This window comes from Anser anser (assembly GCF_964211835.1).
Source record: "Anser anser genome assembly, chromosome: 3".
Taxonomy (NCBI): domain Eukaryota; kingdom Metazoa; phylum Chordata; class Aves; order Anseriformes; family Anatidae; genus Anser; species Anser anser.
Window position 1 is genome coordinate 34,725,365 of NC_139722.1, and position 17,026 is coordinate 34,742,390.

A 17,026-nucleotide genomic window follows, 5' to 3' on the forward strand; every position below is an offset into this window, starting at 1 on the left:
TTCCAGCCAGCCTGCTGATGTGCTGTGCCACAGTATGGATGGGGTATTTTACCAAGGTGAATTTGCTCAAGATTCTCAGTCTGAAGGCCAAGTCATTATGTTTCTCTTTCCTTTTCACTTGGATAGTTATAATGAATAAAAGATGATGCTAGCATCTTTTATGAAGGGGTAGATCTACAGAACTCCCTCCTTCAAAGGGCACTGTTCTTCCCTTAGCTCACCACTCATGTGCAGGAGTTCCCTGAAAAGAAACAAAAACATCCTCGAGCCTTTTAGGCATTGCTCCAAAACTGCACAAATTCACCCTGAAGTTGGAGGCTGGCTACTGGCCATCCTGGAGCAAGAGTTCAGGGAGTCACAGTTGAAATCTGTGAATTGTGTTGCAACTTCTTAAAGCCAGAAATGCTATTTCTTCCTTCTGCTATCTGAAGGAAGAAGGTACACAGAAAATCTCTCTACGGGGCACTCTGCAAGTGGGACAGGCTCAGGTATAGAATGATATAAGAACATGTCTAGAACTTCCCCCAAGACATCCTGGCATTTCCCTCAGAAATGAAGTCAGCCCTCTCCCTCTCTCCTTTTTTTTTTTTTTTTTTTTTAAATTTCCTGAAGATAAGGGAGCCATGTGTTGCTCCTGTCTTTCCTGTCTTGATCACAAGTAAGATCACAAGATTCAGGGGCCTTTCCTTCATTTGTATGGGACCATAGAATGCCTGAGAGCACTGAAAACACCTGGGAGCTTCGGAAGACCCAAAGCACTAGCCTGAGGAATGAAAGGCTCACCCCTGACACCATGGGTGTCCCCTGTCCCAAAGACTCACCCCTGACACCGTGGGCATCCCCTGTCCCCTTCCTGCTGTGGCTAACAGAAAAGCAAATGACTTCTACACCACAACTATGAGGCAGTGGATTTAAGGGACTGGGGATGGATAGCTCAGTCCTGTTATGTCACATGTTCCAGAGGGGATCAAAGTGCACATTTTAGTGGCTGCTTATAGACACAATTTCCTTTACCCATTTTATCACCCTCCCTAAGCCAAGTACCACCAGCAGTGCTGCCCAAGTGGCATGCAGCCCTGGCTCTCTCTGGGCTCTTTCCCATGTAGCTGTGGTTTCAGCTATTGCATTACACTGATTTATCAGTCCCTGTTAACTCCATCCCCTGTAGATACAGCCCTGCATTTCACTGTCAAGCTAGGAAAAAAAAATCTTTAATGTGTTAAGCCAACTCCTGCCCACAAGTGCTCCATTAATTCCATCAAATCTATTTTTGTCTTATTTCTGCCATCAGTTCTGCCACATTTTGTGCCAGCTCAAACCAATAAGCTAAATGATTAAGCCTCAGAGCCTCACTCAGATAATATGGGCACTTTCTGAACAGCACAGGACAAAGGTTAACAGCAGAACGCAGCAGCGAAAAATGAAGTACAGAAGGGATGTAGCATAAAGATGTCACTAGTTTTCTAGCTAGTTGTGGCATTAATGCACTTACAGATTTTCCATGTCATTTACACCATCCTTTACACAGTTAATTTTGTAATCTGAATCTGAGAACTGAGGCTTGGGGAGGAGAACTCTTCTGGAAAAGGAGAGGCTGTTTTAGCTATTTGAGAATGTAAGTAGAAATGGTGAGAGGGAAAGATGGGAAATTTTGTCTGGGAAAATGTGTTTCATTTGACTTTCACTGTGCTATAAAATGAGTGTAGATGAATTAGATTGTGGTAAGCAGCTTTAGTTTAGAATGATCTCAAAGCTCTTCACGAATGCAGGTGATTTTGTTTTAGAAGAAGCTTCATTTTCCACTGAAGTGGAAATGATTCTTGGGAGAGAAAATAAAGACTAGATCAGCTTAGTTTTATTCCTCCTAAATTGAGGAGTTAGGTTTCCAGATACCGTATCATACCATCAGCAGAGATTTTCAGATGTTGGTGTGTCTTTCCAGCTCATGATATCTAGGATAGGGACCCTAATCCCTTCTGCATAGTTCACCCTCTTCACCTTCAGGGAATTCCCCAAACAGGCAGCTACTTTATAAGCAAGCATCTTTGCAGCAGGTCTTGTTCCTTGGGCTGCTCTTCTGCCTTAACAAATGGCAGAAGTAGTGAGATAATGCTCTTCACACATTCCCTCCTGCCACTTGAACAAATAGTGCAGGTTGAAATGGAAGAATCATCAAATTTCCCATTTCAGAGTTCAAGACCCCAAAACTGTCACTACCTATCTTTGCCTGCTTTCGGGATATCTGCCACTTGTTTGAGATGGCATTGCAGTCACTGAAGACATATTATCAGTCCCTAAACCAAAGAGAGATATTAGGCACATCTATTTCATAAGAAGAATCACTGCTAAAGTGCAGATACATACAGATACAAGCAGATACAAGAAGCAGTCACGCTTTGGGACTTAAATTAGAAGAAATGTAACCTAAACAGAGCCTGCATTTTACACATGCATCAACAACTGTGAACTTCATTCATGTTAAATTCTGTTTCCTTCACTGATCCTTCCTGGGCATCAGGGCTGAATCACAATCTAGGACTGTTGAATCTGCAGGAGGATGCCTGACTGGTACCTGAACAGGACAGTTCTGATTGTCTGAATTTCCACTAGGTTAAATGTTATTCTTAAACTGGAACAAGTCATCTGAGATTAGCATGTTGCAGCATGGGTGGGGATAAGATAGTTCCTTAGGTTTGTTTATGTAATTGACTCTAACAGATTCTTAGTACAGGCTATTCAGTCTCTTCCTGATCTTTCTTATTACTCTCATCTGCACTTTTAGAAAGAATATTTTGAGATAGGTTAACCTGAGGACAGTATCCCTATTGCAGCAGTTATATCTTGATTTATAAATGGGATTATGAACTTTCTCTTTTTTATTCTTCATACCAGCCTGTTGAAGCCTAATATTCCATTTGCTTTCTGATTTTCCTTCACCTTCCATCATCATTAGTTTGGCTTGTGTTTTTTATTATTGTTGTTTGGTTGGTTAGTTTGTGTCTTAAACAGTTTCTAGTCCATGGCAATAAATTCCCTTGATCCTACTGAATTTCTTTATTAGTTCAATGTGAGGAATTTTGTCAAAAAGCAGTTACAAAATCTAAATAAATTATCATTTATTAATTTATTCTATCAATATTCTTCTTCTTATAAAAAAATTTCCTGGCATTTTGAGAGCACTAGATGGGTAAGAAGACATAATCTTCCTTCTGGCATACTCATCCTCACTGAACCTTATGTTCATGAATCTTTAGAGGATGTATAATTATGGTTATAATTATCCCCATAACCAATTCACAAAGGAAAAATTCATGAGATTAGAATTTTTCTAATATGAATAAAGATATTTATCAGACTTTAACATTGTATTTAAATAAGAACAAATGCTTCTGAAAATATAGTTTCTCAGTAGCAAAAGCTTATGCATTGTGGAAACTTACTGCATTCAAAGGGTAAGCTTCCCCTTGCAATCATTCATGCAGCCATTAGAAAGGGAGGTCACATGGTATTATGCTGATCTTTTAAGAACAAGACACCCATGTAGGAGATCTCAATACTTCTGATGTTTTCAATTACAGCAATCTTGTTTGGCAGAAGAGTACTTCTAACATTTTGGTAAGCTGTTCTTCAGGACCCCTCACTTACCACATAGGCCTCTCATTTTTCTTCATCTATTGGTAAATATGTCAAAGCACACTGGCGTACATCAAATGCCCTACAAAACAAGGAGTTTTTATGCTTTAGTGTTGATTTGGTACTAAAGTACTTTGACATATTTGTTCATTTAAACAAACAGCTTCATTAATGATTATAAGACATTGGTTTGAACAGTCTTAAAAATTAATAATAGACTGGGTTGTCTGATTAAATAAAAGTCAAACTTGTTAAGTAGGAAATTAAAATGTTAGATCACACTTCCTTCAGTTTCCCTCTAGAATCCTATATCACCTTTACAAGAGGTAATAATTGTCAATTGTCCTGATTTAGCTGGTCTGAATGTATCATCCCAATATGCACATCTCCATAGATTTCTGTTGTGTTTCTGTCCAATCACCATTTTTTCCCCATTTTGAATTGCCAGAGCATGTCATTATTGCTAATTCTAAGCAATAAGAAATTTTCTGCACATCATTTCCCTTCTTTTCAACTGGGATAAAAATACTTTCCTAAGCTCTGGAAAGGTCCTGGAGGACCCAGTACGAAACACAACCATTCAGAGCATAAGTGAACTTACCTTGCAATAGACATCAAGACAGATAACATGCAATGCTTTAGAGAAGCACCTCTGTCTTCCCATTGAATGCGGAAAATAAATGGTACAACTACATGGCCCAGTACAGTGCTACACCGAGATACTTGCGTTTACTCTGTAGCCAAAAGCATGGTGGGCACACCACCCTCATGAACTAGCCCTGAAAAAGCACCACTGGGGCTAAAGGAGCACCTCTGCTTGACACTAGTATTTACACATGTCTAGGGAACTTTATACGCAATATACTGCATTAAGTAGGTGTGCCATTACAGGCTAGGCAAATATCAGGTGGAGATGGCAAGTCCAGGCTCAAAAGCTGCTGGAAACATGGATCTATTTTGCTCTGGACACCATCCACAAAAATATCAGGGTCTCCCATAAAACCTGGGGGAGGGGGAGGGAGGGGGGAAGGGGGGTATTCTAATGCTAGAAAGCCTGATGAGAACCTTCTGGCCTTAAAATTATTAAAAAGGGACACATGGAGAACATAAAGTGTCTCTGACTATTTAAAGATTTCGAGTTTTTAACTAATTATAAAAGATGTTTTTAAATCTTCATTTCTCATATTGTAAATAAATTCCTTTCCAGCTGAATGTGTAGATTTTCTCTGTGTGTACAGAATACAATTTAAATCAACTTTCATTTTTTATTTTATCAGACTGCTGATCTGAATAAATATTTAATCTGAGACTTCCTGAATAAAAATAAATTTTCATGATGGAAGACCATTAGAAGAAAATCAAGTAAAGAACATTACTTCTAATAAGTTAAGACTGATATTTGTGTATTAAATATTATTTTCATCATGGATATCTTGACAGGATTAAGTTAAAAAAAATATATAGGTGGAAGCTTCTCCAATCTGTTCCCATGTACCATTTTACTCCATTACCAGGTACTTGCCTCGTTTTCTCTCTAGTGCATAGGTTACGTGTTCACTCAAGATGATATTGGATGCAGTCTAAATATGACTAATGCTTTTAACCAGATGGCTGTACAGATACCTCTTTTTCAATTATGTTTTTTTCCTCATTTTCTTCCTGGATCTCTTATCTATATTTATTTTTAGGTTTTAGCACCTTACATCCATCTATAACTCTTAATTACTTGGAATTGTTCTTCAACATTTTCATTATGAAAGACTCCACAGAACAGGGAAATAATCAAACTGTTACAATTTATGATCAATTCCATACTCTAAACTCTTTCATATTCTATTTAAAATAATTCTTGTGCCTTCTGCAACTAATGCTGTGTCCTGTGAGATTGTCCGGAGACATCTTCAGAAGACACAAAAGGTTTGCCTGTTCATTGAGCAAGATGTTTGTGAAGACTAAGTTCTGCATCTATCATATCCCCACTTTTAGATATGCGAATCTCATTATCAGATGACATATTTACAAGAAGTGAGATTGTTTCTATAGAGAAATACCAGATTTTTCTCTTTATAATGAAAATAAGTGTGAATGAACACTTGATTTTACAAGTACGTTTGGTGACTGCATTGACATATCTCTAATTTGGAACCATATTTTCCACTCAGAAATTTAAATTTATTTATGTGAATAATGCCATGGAAATTTATTTTATTTATTTTATTTTATTAAATTAAACATATTTCATGTAAAATGTCTGACTAAGGATGTCTATACATAAAGGTGTTGGTTCTAGTCTATGTATGGAACAAGAGTTACAGATAATTGCTGAAGTAATCTACAGTAGGAAGAATACATTTTAAAATGTGTAACCATTTTTTTCAGAAAAAAAAAAAAGGCAGCTTTTATTGCAATTAACTATTTGCAGTCAAGTGGCCTGAACTGGGCAGAGATCTTACTGGTTTACATCATCTTCCTGGATATAGCAAGTGGGGAGTCACTACTTCATTGAGACCCCTCAGCTTATGTTTGAATTTTCTCTTCAGTGTCTTCTTCTATCAGCAGAATATTGGCACAAAATTTGCTCTCGTCACTTCCAAGCTGCCTGTATATCATCAATATACACCTATATTATTTTGCTTGGTGGTTCAAGCAATTTTCTTTGTGCTCTTTTGAATAATGTTGGAATTGTTTCTCCTTTGGAGGTGATATATCTTAAATATTTTCCTTAATTTGCTATTATAAAAAAAGGTACATTCTAAAAAGTCAAAAATTATCATGCTGATGTAAAAGCTGTTAAGTACGTTGAACATAGAATCATAGAATCATTGAGGCTGGAAAGCTTACATAAAGCTTTAAACTTATGAAAGACTTTATCAGAAGAGTTTCTTAGACAGAAAAAAATCTCATACAGAGATAAAGCTAATTAATATTGGCAATGGATTCACCATGAGGAAAAAACATTCTTCTCATATAGTCAAATAATTGATGCTTTTATACTGACTAAATCAGAAAAGCTGTTATCTTGACAAACAGTGCAGTTCTGTGGTCCAAATACCAGATTTTAAAACTAAATAAAAACAGATTTTGTTACAGGTGCTGGACAGTTTGTTCTCATTTTGCCTGTAATATGATGCCTGTTTTGGCAAAGTGTGGTGCGCTCAGGTGGTGCCTCCAGAGGGCTGAGAGATGGCCACTGGTTCCAGGGAAGCAGAAGGGTTCTGAGAATGGGAGAGTCATGGCAAGAAGGCAGCTGCTAGAGCCCTTAGAATTAACATTGAAAGAAGCAGGGACTGACCCCTAACAAAGCCCCCACAGTGGCAGAGAGAAACATTTTAGGGATCGGAGGGAGCTGGCCAAAATCCAAATCAAATTAGAATCGAAAGCCACTGTGATTGTAGTAACCAAGCAGAGAAGCAAGAACTTGCCTGCAAGGATGTAATGGATAGAGACTTGTTTATATACATTTTTATTTCTATCCTGTCTGATTTAGCCATTCTAACTTTTGTGTCTTTAAAAGGTTAATTACATTGGCTTATATTTGAATAAAATCTGCATTTGAGATGAAAGAGTTTTCTGGTCTTCTGGTCTACAACCTAAAGCGAGGCTCATGACATCCACCCCAGAGCTTTACCTGGCTCTCCTCTCACACCATGGTGCACTCACATCTTTTGTTTAACAGTATGCAGGGTTTCAGAATTAAAGTGAAATTAAAGTTATCAGAATTGGTGGCAAATCAAGACTTCCATCTTGTGAAAATGGCAAGGTTTCAAAATTTGTTCAGTGTCAGACAAAATATTGATACTCTTTTACATGCAAATCAAATTTCATGGCATCCCATTCTCTTGTTATGTTTTGTCACTCCAAGCTAAACTACACATCTTAACATTTCCAGATACTTAGTTCTTTCTGAGCTCAACCAAAAGCTTTAGATTCATCTTCACCTAATTTACTCTGGAACTTGAGTAATGAATCCTGAAGGCTTGGTCTTCATACCTCCATTCTATTCTAACTCTGTTTATGAAACTGTTTATGAAATGTCCTAGTGGCATGCTGAAATATTTCATCCTCTGCTTTTGAGTTCGGGGATTGTATTTTGGTTTTTAATTTTGGAAAATCCCCAATCAACTCTACTTTTCATTTATAAAAATACCAGGCTTAATTTGAGGAAGAAGTTTTTATGGCATTCCCATTCTTGAGAAAACTCTCAAGTTATTTAATAGTCACTATATTTTTTATGTTGGCACTATAAGGCTCTATGGTTGGCACTGATCTATTTCTTCCTCCACTGGCCGCTTTCCCCATTTGGACTTAGTCCCAGATCATCCTTGGGAAAGAAACTTGGGAAAACACTATAAACATCCTAAGAATGTGGTTTATATTTACAAGATTATTTTTTTTTAATTTTTATTTTTTTCCAATTGACTGAAATTGTATTGTCTTTGTACAGTATTAAGTTATAAGTATGGAATGGAAACCTTATATTTCAATACTGCACTATTATTTTGAGTACCCTTTTTGTGGCTAGAGCCTTAATTCAATTCCTAGAATAAATGCTATTTTCAGACTCTGACTCCCTGCTTCCCTGTTGGTGCTCTCTACTTATCTCCTCCTTCACAGCATTTCCTTTCTCTCATGCTGGCTTCGTATGATCTCTTACATTTACCACAAATACCATTCCTGAGAGGCAGGCAGGGTCATCCACAAAGCTTCTTAGTTCTGTGGGAAAGGCACAAATAATCTAGGGCCACCAGGATTTGTAATTTGTTTATTTATTTGCAGGCGGAGAGCCTAATTCTTTAGTCTGAATTAATTCAAGGTATGTTAGGGGTAATACTCATTTTGGCTGAGTAGCTGAGATAATTTATTTTTTGTGTTTCTCCAGTTTAAAATGGGGTTAAATACTTGAGAGCTGTGTCTGAGATGTTAAACAGCTTCCTTATCTAAGTGCAAGGGAATATTTTTGGTATCCATTCTTTTTGCTTTTTGTTTGTTTGCTTGTTTTTTATAAAATTGGAATTTATAAAAAGGAGTACCTAGAAAATTCTTAGAGAAAATCTTTTTCTGTTTACTTTCATTCTGCCTTTATTTTTATAATTCAATATTGAAATTGTGTAATAGCCTGTCTTTACTTTTAGTATGCTGTTTTACTTCTATACTAATTTTCTTGTTTCTGTAATTATGGTGAGATCCTGGCATGTGGAAACCTATTTCTAGTTGACAATTTGATGATAAAAAACACCTTTTTATTGTGTGTGCATACTGTTTTCTTCAAACACTAATAATTTCTATGAGTCTACATGAATTGTGTTCCTGTTTAGTTCTGACTAAAAGGTAAATGAGAACACACTAAAGAACATCCCATTTCCCCATTCATGCATACTTATATGTATATATCTATATGTGTGTGTATGTGTACACACACAGACACGTATGTATATACCCGTTCTAAGCCCAAGCAGAGGATATAATAACTGCTATGTAGCCATGTGAGAATAACCTGAAGCATTAAGCAGTATATATTTTTACACTGACATTATGTTGAATAGTCATAGTATTTACGACATTTTCCATTTTAGGTGTTTAGAACTCTATAATCACTATCCAATTACACTATTATTTTTGCTTAAAACGTTCTGAATTTTATGTTGTCCACAATAATTCTGCTTAGAACTGGGGAAATGCAGACATATAATTAAAAAGCATTTTGCCTTATTTGTTTATTTCAATGTGTTAACAATTTGACTTTAGATTACGTTATCTTCTGCTTTCTCAATATAAAGTTATGTTAGATGTTAATTTATTGTTTGTAAAACTACTTTCTTGGAACTTTTGTTATCAAATCACACAGTAGAATAATGTATTTTCAATCTTCCAATAGAGAAGAAATAGTATATTTCAGAAGACAAAGGTCTGGAAATAACTTTAATGCATAAAGGGCCTTTCAGTGGACAGGTACTTCAATAAAAATAATATTAGTAATGTGACAGGCATGCAATAACTGGCTTCTTTGCCTAGCCTGATTTGAACACCCATAGGTTACCACTGAAACACACAGGATATGAGGTTCAATTTGAATATGTAACCTAGTGCCTTGTTCTAGATTTTTGATGTTATGGTTTTTGAAACCCTAACCCTGGTTGTTTAAAACCCATCCTGTAATACACACCCAGTAAACAATATCTCTGCCTCAATCTACTTATTTTTATTTTGAAGAAGGTGACAGATATGGAGATATAGAAGGAAAACTAAAAAAACAAAAAAAAAAAAACAAAAAAAAACACAATAAAGCAAATGTGCAATGAGAGAGGAAATAGCAAACAAGTGGTCACACTACCCAGATGGTTTATTCTGCTTTGATAGCAATTCCTAACTGCTGCATACATCCAATTTAAATGCAGAATAACTACCAGCAGTGACTATGTTTTGTAATGCTAGCTAAGAACTGTTTCCACAGTTTTACAAAGTAGTCTCCTTCATATTTCATATTTCAAAGGAATAGATCTATTGCCTCACAAACAAGATTTCTGTTCTATTTCTAATCTAGTGCTAAGAAGTTTAATATACTTAATCTTCACTTGATTTATTCATCTGCTTGATTGTTTAAACAGTGATCGCACATGTAGGTGTCTCTGGGATGTGCCTTCTCTTGTATTTTCTATAAACTTGCCATCCTTTGTGCTGAATACTTATCAGAAGAAGTCATCTTAGTTAGCACTCTATTCAATTATAGGACTGTTGTGTTTCACCTTTCCTATTTGTGTAACATGATTTCATCCAGAATGTTATTTGGCTTGTCCATTATTATGCAAAATAGTATTTCCAAATAACTTTCTTTCTTATCTATAATTTGCTTTCTCATAGCTCTTTCTGACTGCTTCAGAATTTTCTTATTTGAATTCCCATGGTCAGACTCTCTTTTCAGCATGAGTACAGGACAACTTGGACAATATATCAAAGTATTTTGAAGCTGCTGGCATTGCTGATACTAGTTTTCTTTCCTCCAAGCTCAGCTTTCTCCTACCTCCCCTTTTGCCCATCACTTTAACAATCTCCTTTCCTTTGAACATCTTGCAGAGCAAGCATCCTTAAAGTAATATGGAACATTGTATTTCTCTAATGCTACTTCTCTTATCCTATTTCTTATCCTGTTTCTTCAGTCTGGAAGACATCCAATAATACAGCTCTGCCTCTAGCAGCGCAGTTGTCATGATAATTAAAGAGTAGCAAAGTTACTTTTTAGCTCTTTGCACTTAAATGAGGAGATCTTTCTTAAACTTCTTTGTAGGTTTTTGAAATACAAGGAAGCTTTTCTAGGTTCTGGAATTCATAATACAAAGGGACAGACCCCACAGGTCTCTGTGCCACAAGCAAGTTGCCTCATCTAGGGACACAACAATGCTAATTGCTAGGCATAAATCTCCGTACTTCAAGGGCTATCATCTTAGAAGTTCTTGGGCTCCCAGACCTTCTGATAGCTGTAAATAGAGGTTTTGGTATTACCTCTAAAATCCAGTCCTTAGAAGGGTAATTCTTAGGAGCACAAATGAAAATATGTGCATATGGGTGCTGTAACTGAAATAGCAAGAGTATGAGAAACTTTGTGGCTGTCTTCAATGGTAATTTAAACTGATTCAATCAAATGCCTCCACTGATGAATTGCTAATATTGATCTGACAAATGACAGACTCTTGAATATCTCCGTAGCATAGGTTAACCATGCCAGGGTCCATTCCCAGCAGGTAAGCTGGAAGTGGCCACCCCATTTAGGAGGCTGAGAGAATTAAACAGAGTGGGCACAGGCAAGAAAAGCCAGCTGGCCCGGGGATTCATGAATGGACCATGGGACGAGTTAGTTCCTGGTACAGATATCACCATTTTGTCCACTGGATGCTTGGCTATGCATTGAGAAAATTGCAGAATTGCAGGTGGACAAAAACCTTTCTGCACCAGGGAGGAGGAATGGGGCAGGAGGTGGGAGTCTGACAGCCTCATCAAATGTGATTTATTTATTTCACGCCAGAAGTGAAAATACACAGTCTGAAATAGTGTGAGGGAACTGTGCTTGAAGCCCAGGGCCTAGGCAAAGTTGGCAGCCATATACAGTTAGAAAATTGTGTCTGCATGTGTAGAGAGTGGATTTTATAGAGAGTATCTGTATTTGGGCCATAAGCACTGGAACCTCAGGGACAAAACTCCATGAAGGCTCTGCAGACCTTTGTAGTGCTACCCAGAGAGGGAGCTCTTGCATTAAGTGCCAGCTGGTAATAGGCCTTGAGCTGTAAAATTTTCTTGCACCATAAGATTTTTGCTGTGCTTATGAAAATAAATAAATAAATAAATAAATGGACCACTGTAAACAGAGATTTAATCATTTCCCCCTGGTAACAGATAAGGATATAGCAAAGACAGGTAACAAGGTGTGTCATGTTGGCTAACTCTACAAGCCAATAGGGGAAGTGATATCATTGTAGGCATTATACCTTTTACATTGTTATTTCACTTTCATAACACTTGTATCTGTGCAGAACAGGATTTGCTTTTACTTTAGTGCTATAAACTTTATGTTCATAATCCTCCATTGACTTTCACTCCCTGTTTCCTTCTATGATCTTGGCAATATGTGTAAAATACTACTGATCTGTCTGGATTTCTTTAGATCACTTTATTATTTCCTATACAGAAATAAGAAGCATAACGGAAAACAGCTGTGTGTCATTCAGAAAAGATAAGATGAAATTGGTGGGGCTATGAATCAGCATAGTGGTAATCAGCAGTGAAACAATGGTTAGGTGGATTAAAACAGAAAGGATTTTGATCAGATGCCTTCTGGAAGGCTTGCAAAAGACTTCACTGAGGCGGCCCTTGAAGTACAGCCACAGATCTTGAAGAGAGGTGAATGCAAGTCTACATTTCTAGTAAATTCTTATTACTGAGACTACGATTTTCCAAGTTTATGTTGGAGGACATATATAAATAATAAGGCTGTTATCACTACATAGGCACTTACACAGGAAAAACAAACATAATAGAATAACAGCTATATGGGTTTGTGCACCATGTTGAGTTGATAACTGAGTTATTAGAAATGGGACAACATTTAGTGGCACAAAACAGAAAGCTAAGGATTGAGGAGTAGTTTCTAGAGCTTTTGTAGTGAGTTAGGAGCTTGCCTAGTTGGAAAAGCAGACAGGAAAAAAAATAATCTGGTAATGATCCTGTGATAGACTGACGTGATGCAGCCATATAAAAAGAAAACTCATCCTCAGGGACAGGGAAGTACTAAATGGTAATCCAGCAAGAGTTTACCTGGAATGTAATGTAAAATTATAGCCAGTCATGCAAATTAATTAAGCATGATGAAAGGAAGAGAAAGACTTTAAGATAATTAGGTGAAAGAAAGGTTATCTTCTGAGAGAAACTTGGCTTTCACAGTCTAACAAAAAGGAGGTCTATAATGTTGCATGCCAGTACACCAGAGAAAAGCTATTTGAACTAATGGCCACAGCTGGCACAGGAACAAATGGGTATAAACTGGCCATTAATAAATTCATCCTGAAAAGAAGGTTTCTAAGCATCAGAGCAACAATGTTTTGGAACAGCTTTCCTAATTGCAGCAAAAAATTGATTGTTGTTAAACAGCATGATTACAACCAAGAGTAAATGATGTGATTGACCAAAATAGCAGAACTCTGATGCTTTCTTATGGCCTGTATTACTAGAAGAAAAGCTTACACATGGTTTTGGGCAATAGAAGTAAAGATCCTATACACCTAGATATGTTTCTGAATTCAGTGCACACTGATAATATATTCGTTGTTGCTGATTTTTTTTTTCTTGCCACACTTAATTCTGATTTTTGTATCTGTTATTTGTAAACAAGAGTTTGTGCACTTGTACATTGTTTTTCTACTTTTTAGGTACTTAGTCATTAAATGTGTTTTAATTCTTTTAATAATATATATAAATACCATTTTATTATTCCAGCTCTACATTAGACTTCTGCAAGATATTGGTAATCTCCTGGTTGTATTGTTACATTTCAATTTGGCATGCTGATGTGTAATGTCCATTCTCTTCTCCTCTTAGGTTTTTATATGTTGCTATAGTTACCAGCCATTTCTCCTCTCATGTTATTTATGTAGGCTAAATTCCTAATGACCCTAAATGTGTTATCATATACATCTTGTTGTTCCTATTTTGTGGAAAGGCAAGGCACTCAGCTTGATATATGAGGAAGACTTCCAAAGAAATGAATATAGCTCATCTGCATGACAACCTTGACCCACAGTCTGCACTGCCATATTTTTGAAATCCACATTAATAATAAACCAGCAAGGTGTTGCAAATGCTGTAAAAGAATCTATCTTGATATTTAGTATTTAATCTATTAAAACACTTGGCTCTCTTCACACACAGTTAGGGGACCAATTAAAAGTCTAGAAAAACTATACAAAGTTCCTCATGTAATTAGATGTTTCAGGGCATGCTATTAAGGGCCATCTGTTCTCCTGGTTGACTAAGACTGAGAAACGAGATGTTTGCTTTTGCACTTGGGGTTCCGTCTGTCTTGAGTCTGTATTTGATTAGTGCTTTAAGGGGGTGAGGGCTGGATTTATTTATAATGGTCTTGATTTGCATTGTCTGGTAAGTATGCTTTATTGGGTAGGATGTTGAACTGTTTAGCATGTTAGATGGTCTATATTGTTTCAGCACAAATAACTCTCTAAAACATTTTTCTGTGAGAATCTCCCTCATTTTTCTCTTGATTACTTTCCTCTATCACCTGTTTTTTTGTTTGGTTGTTTTTTTCTACTAATGATGCAATTTTTCCATGGAGTACATGGTTACAACTAGAGCGAAACCACTGACATTTCATGCATTTTGAATTTAGCTAGTAAAATCAAGCAGAACTGAACATGAAAACAAAACATATGCTGTAAAGTTACAAGAATGGGCTTACTGTCCCTTCTGTAACATCTGTGCAGTCCCACTGATGCTAATGTAGAATATGTCAGACAGTAACACAGTGTGGAGGTACCCAAAATAACTTTTAATTTAGGTATTTCTGCTATTCTGCTAGCCTAGGCATGTCAATACCTTTAAGTGAAGAGCTCAGTCCCTTTGTATCAGTGCAGATTGTTCTCTACATTTCTCCTAAAGCACCTCTAAATCCTACCAGAACAATGACACATAGCAGTACTTCCATTTAACATTTCTAACAACTAATTGCTTCAGCTAGATTCTTGCACTAGCAAGAGATACTTAAAACCTACACCTGGCTCTTAAGATTACTTTCAAATATAAGTTCGTGCAAATGAGATCAAAGGTCTCATATGCTCTGCCTATAGAAAAATATTCACAAATCTGTGCTGAGCCACCTGGCCATTCTGCTTTGGTTAGAGTATTGTGTTTCATTATATCTACTGGGCTTTAATGTTTCATCTACTATATGTACAGCAGCAGGTACAGTTATAGCACTATTCAGACAACACATTTGTTTATTCAGTCACCAAAGTGATATATTATATGAAGAATTAAAACTGAAAAATGAATTTACAATAGAGTCTGTTGCTGCATACTTGTCACTGCTCTAGCGTCACCCTTAGATATGCTATCTAAGAGCTTAGCGATATGGTTTAGTGGAGTACTTAGTGTTAGGTCGGAGGTTGGACTCGATGATCTTGAGGTCTCTTCCAACCTAGAAATCTGTGATACTGTGATACCCTTAGATATGCTATCCCTACCGCTTGCCCAGGTTGGAAGGCTTCCTGTCAGTTTTAGGAATGGTTGTCAAAATCCATAAGCAATTTAAAAACAGTATTTAAACGTAATTGTAGGCCCTTAGGGTAGGATCATTTCAACAAAATTTAGAGGAAGTTAGCTATCAAGCAGTGAGTTACTTACCTTTGGTTCCCTTTAGAGTCAGCAGAGAATAATGGGTATTTCCAAATGGCAATTATTTTCCCTAAATCGGGGAAGGTATGTAATTAGGTAGCTAACTGGTAGTGAGATGAATAACCTAGGAGCCTGCATCCCTTATTGCTAAGAAAAGCTTGACTTTGACTTGTCTGTCTAACTTTTAGCCCCCCTGAATTTAACTTCAACCCCCCTTCACGTGTGGCTCCCTGGCCCACAACGAGAAAAACTTAGAATTTTTCTTCTATTCATAGCTGACTCTAGAGATGTTCTTCCTCTCTCTTGAGGAGAAAGCATTTGCATTTTTCTGCAAGGATGATATAAGTGCATCCGCTATGACCATGAAGCTACAGCCGTTTGTGATGCACACCATAATGAACATAATAAAGTCATTTGAAATTTATTATCCATTGAGAAGGAGAAGTGTATACTTCTGGATGTAATTGGAAAGAGAATTTAAACTCCTTTTTAAAGAATTCTCCCTGAAATAAAAAGTTCTTTTTTTTTTTTATTTGAAGTGAGTGAAGTTGCTTAAAGAACACAACAAAAGCTATTAAAACTTTGACAGATGTTCTGCTCTGGTGAAATGTAAAACTGTGTTAATTTTAACACAAATAACACAGAGATAGATTATGTCAGAACTTTTTGTTACAATGCTTTTTCTGACTGAAATATTTCTTCATATTATTAATATATTCATACCTTTCCCTCAGAAATTACTTTGTTTCAAAATTGTAATTATTCTATAATCAGAAAAGTGGAAAAAAATGAACTTTTTCTGGATTTTTTATTTCAGAAAATATTTGAAAGCATCAAGATTTGGGGAGAACTAAAATCATCCAAGAACTGGAATTTTCATCACCTCAGGCACCCTACTTAGTGGGTCATTTTGCAAAGGTCTTTTCATCTCAGAAATGGTCATGTCTGCTCCCTGGTGATAATGGACAGCACTTCCCACAGTTTTTGTAACATGGAGGATGGTCAAAGTCTCTGCAGATTATATCACTGCTAGATAGTAAGAGCACTACGTTTATGGGTATTCTTAAATTATTTATAATTTTCTGTGTAGTATAAGAACTGTATTTTCCAGGTTCTTCAATAGTTGCTGTGCTTTCTCAAAATTTAAAAAACATGAATCATTATCATGTTCCCTATTATTTTTCTCCATTTTCTTGCTTCATAAGCATACTCGTTTTATTACACAGTAGCTGAAAAAAAAATAAATTAAAAGTCCCTATATCACATGAGAACTAAAGTCTGAAAAATGGCTGTACTACAGGCAGGATGGAGCCAGGTGACTTCTCCAGACCCCTTGGCTTTGCTAGGTCATGGTGAAAATATGCGGGCCCCTCACCTCAGCAAACCTGTTTATAAATACTTATAAGTGATGCATTTTCTTATAATCAAGATTGATTGGCTGGAGATTCAGTGAAGTTTGTTATTCAATGGCAAGTGCACCTTTCCATTCCAATACTTTACC

The 17,026-nt window shown here is 36.6% G+C and overlaps 1 long non-coding RNA gene across 12 annotated transcripts in view; it reads left to right on the plus strand.

Annotated features, from left to right (window-relative positions):
* The window catches only part of LOC310896124, a 59,342-nt gene that overhangs the window by 37,717 nt on the left and 4,599 nt on the right, over positions 1–17,026 (plus strand). For all 12 annotated transcript variants that reach the window (XR_014581191.1, XR_014581192.1, XR_014581193.1 and 9 more), the window contains one exon: positions 16,343–16,561. This is a non-coding gene — a long non-coding RNA (uncharacterized lncRNA). The remainder of the gene's footprint in view (positions 1–16,342; positions 16,562–17,026) is intronic.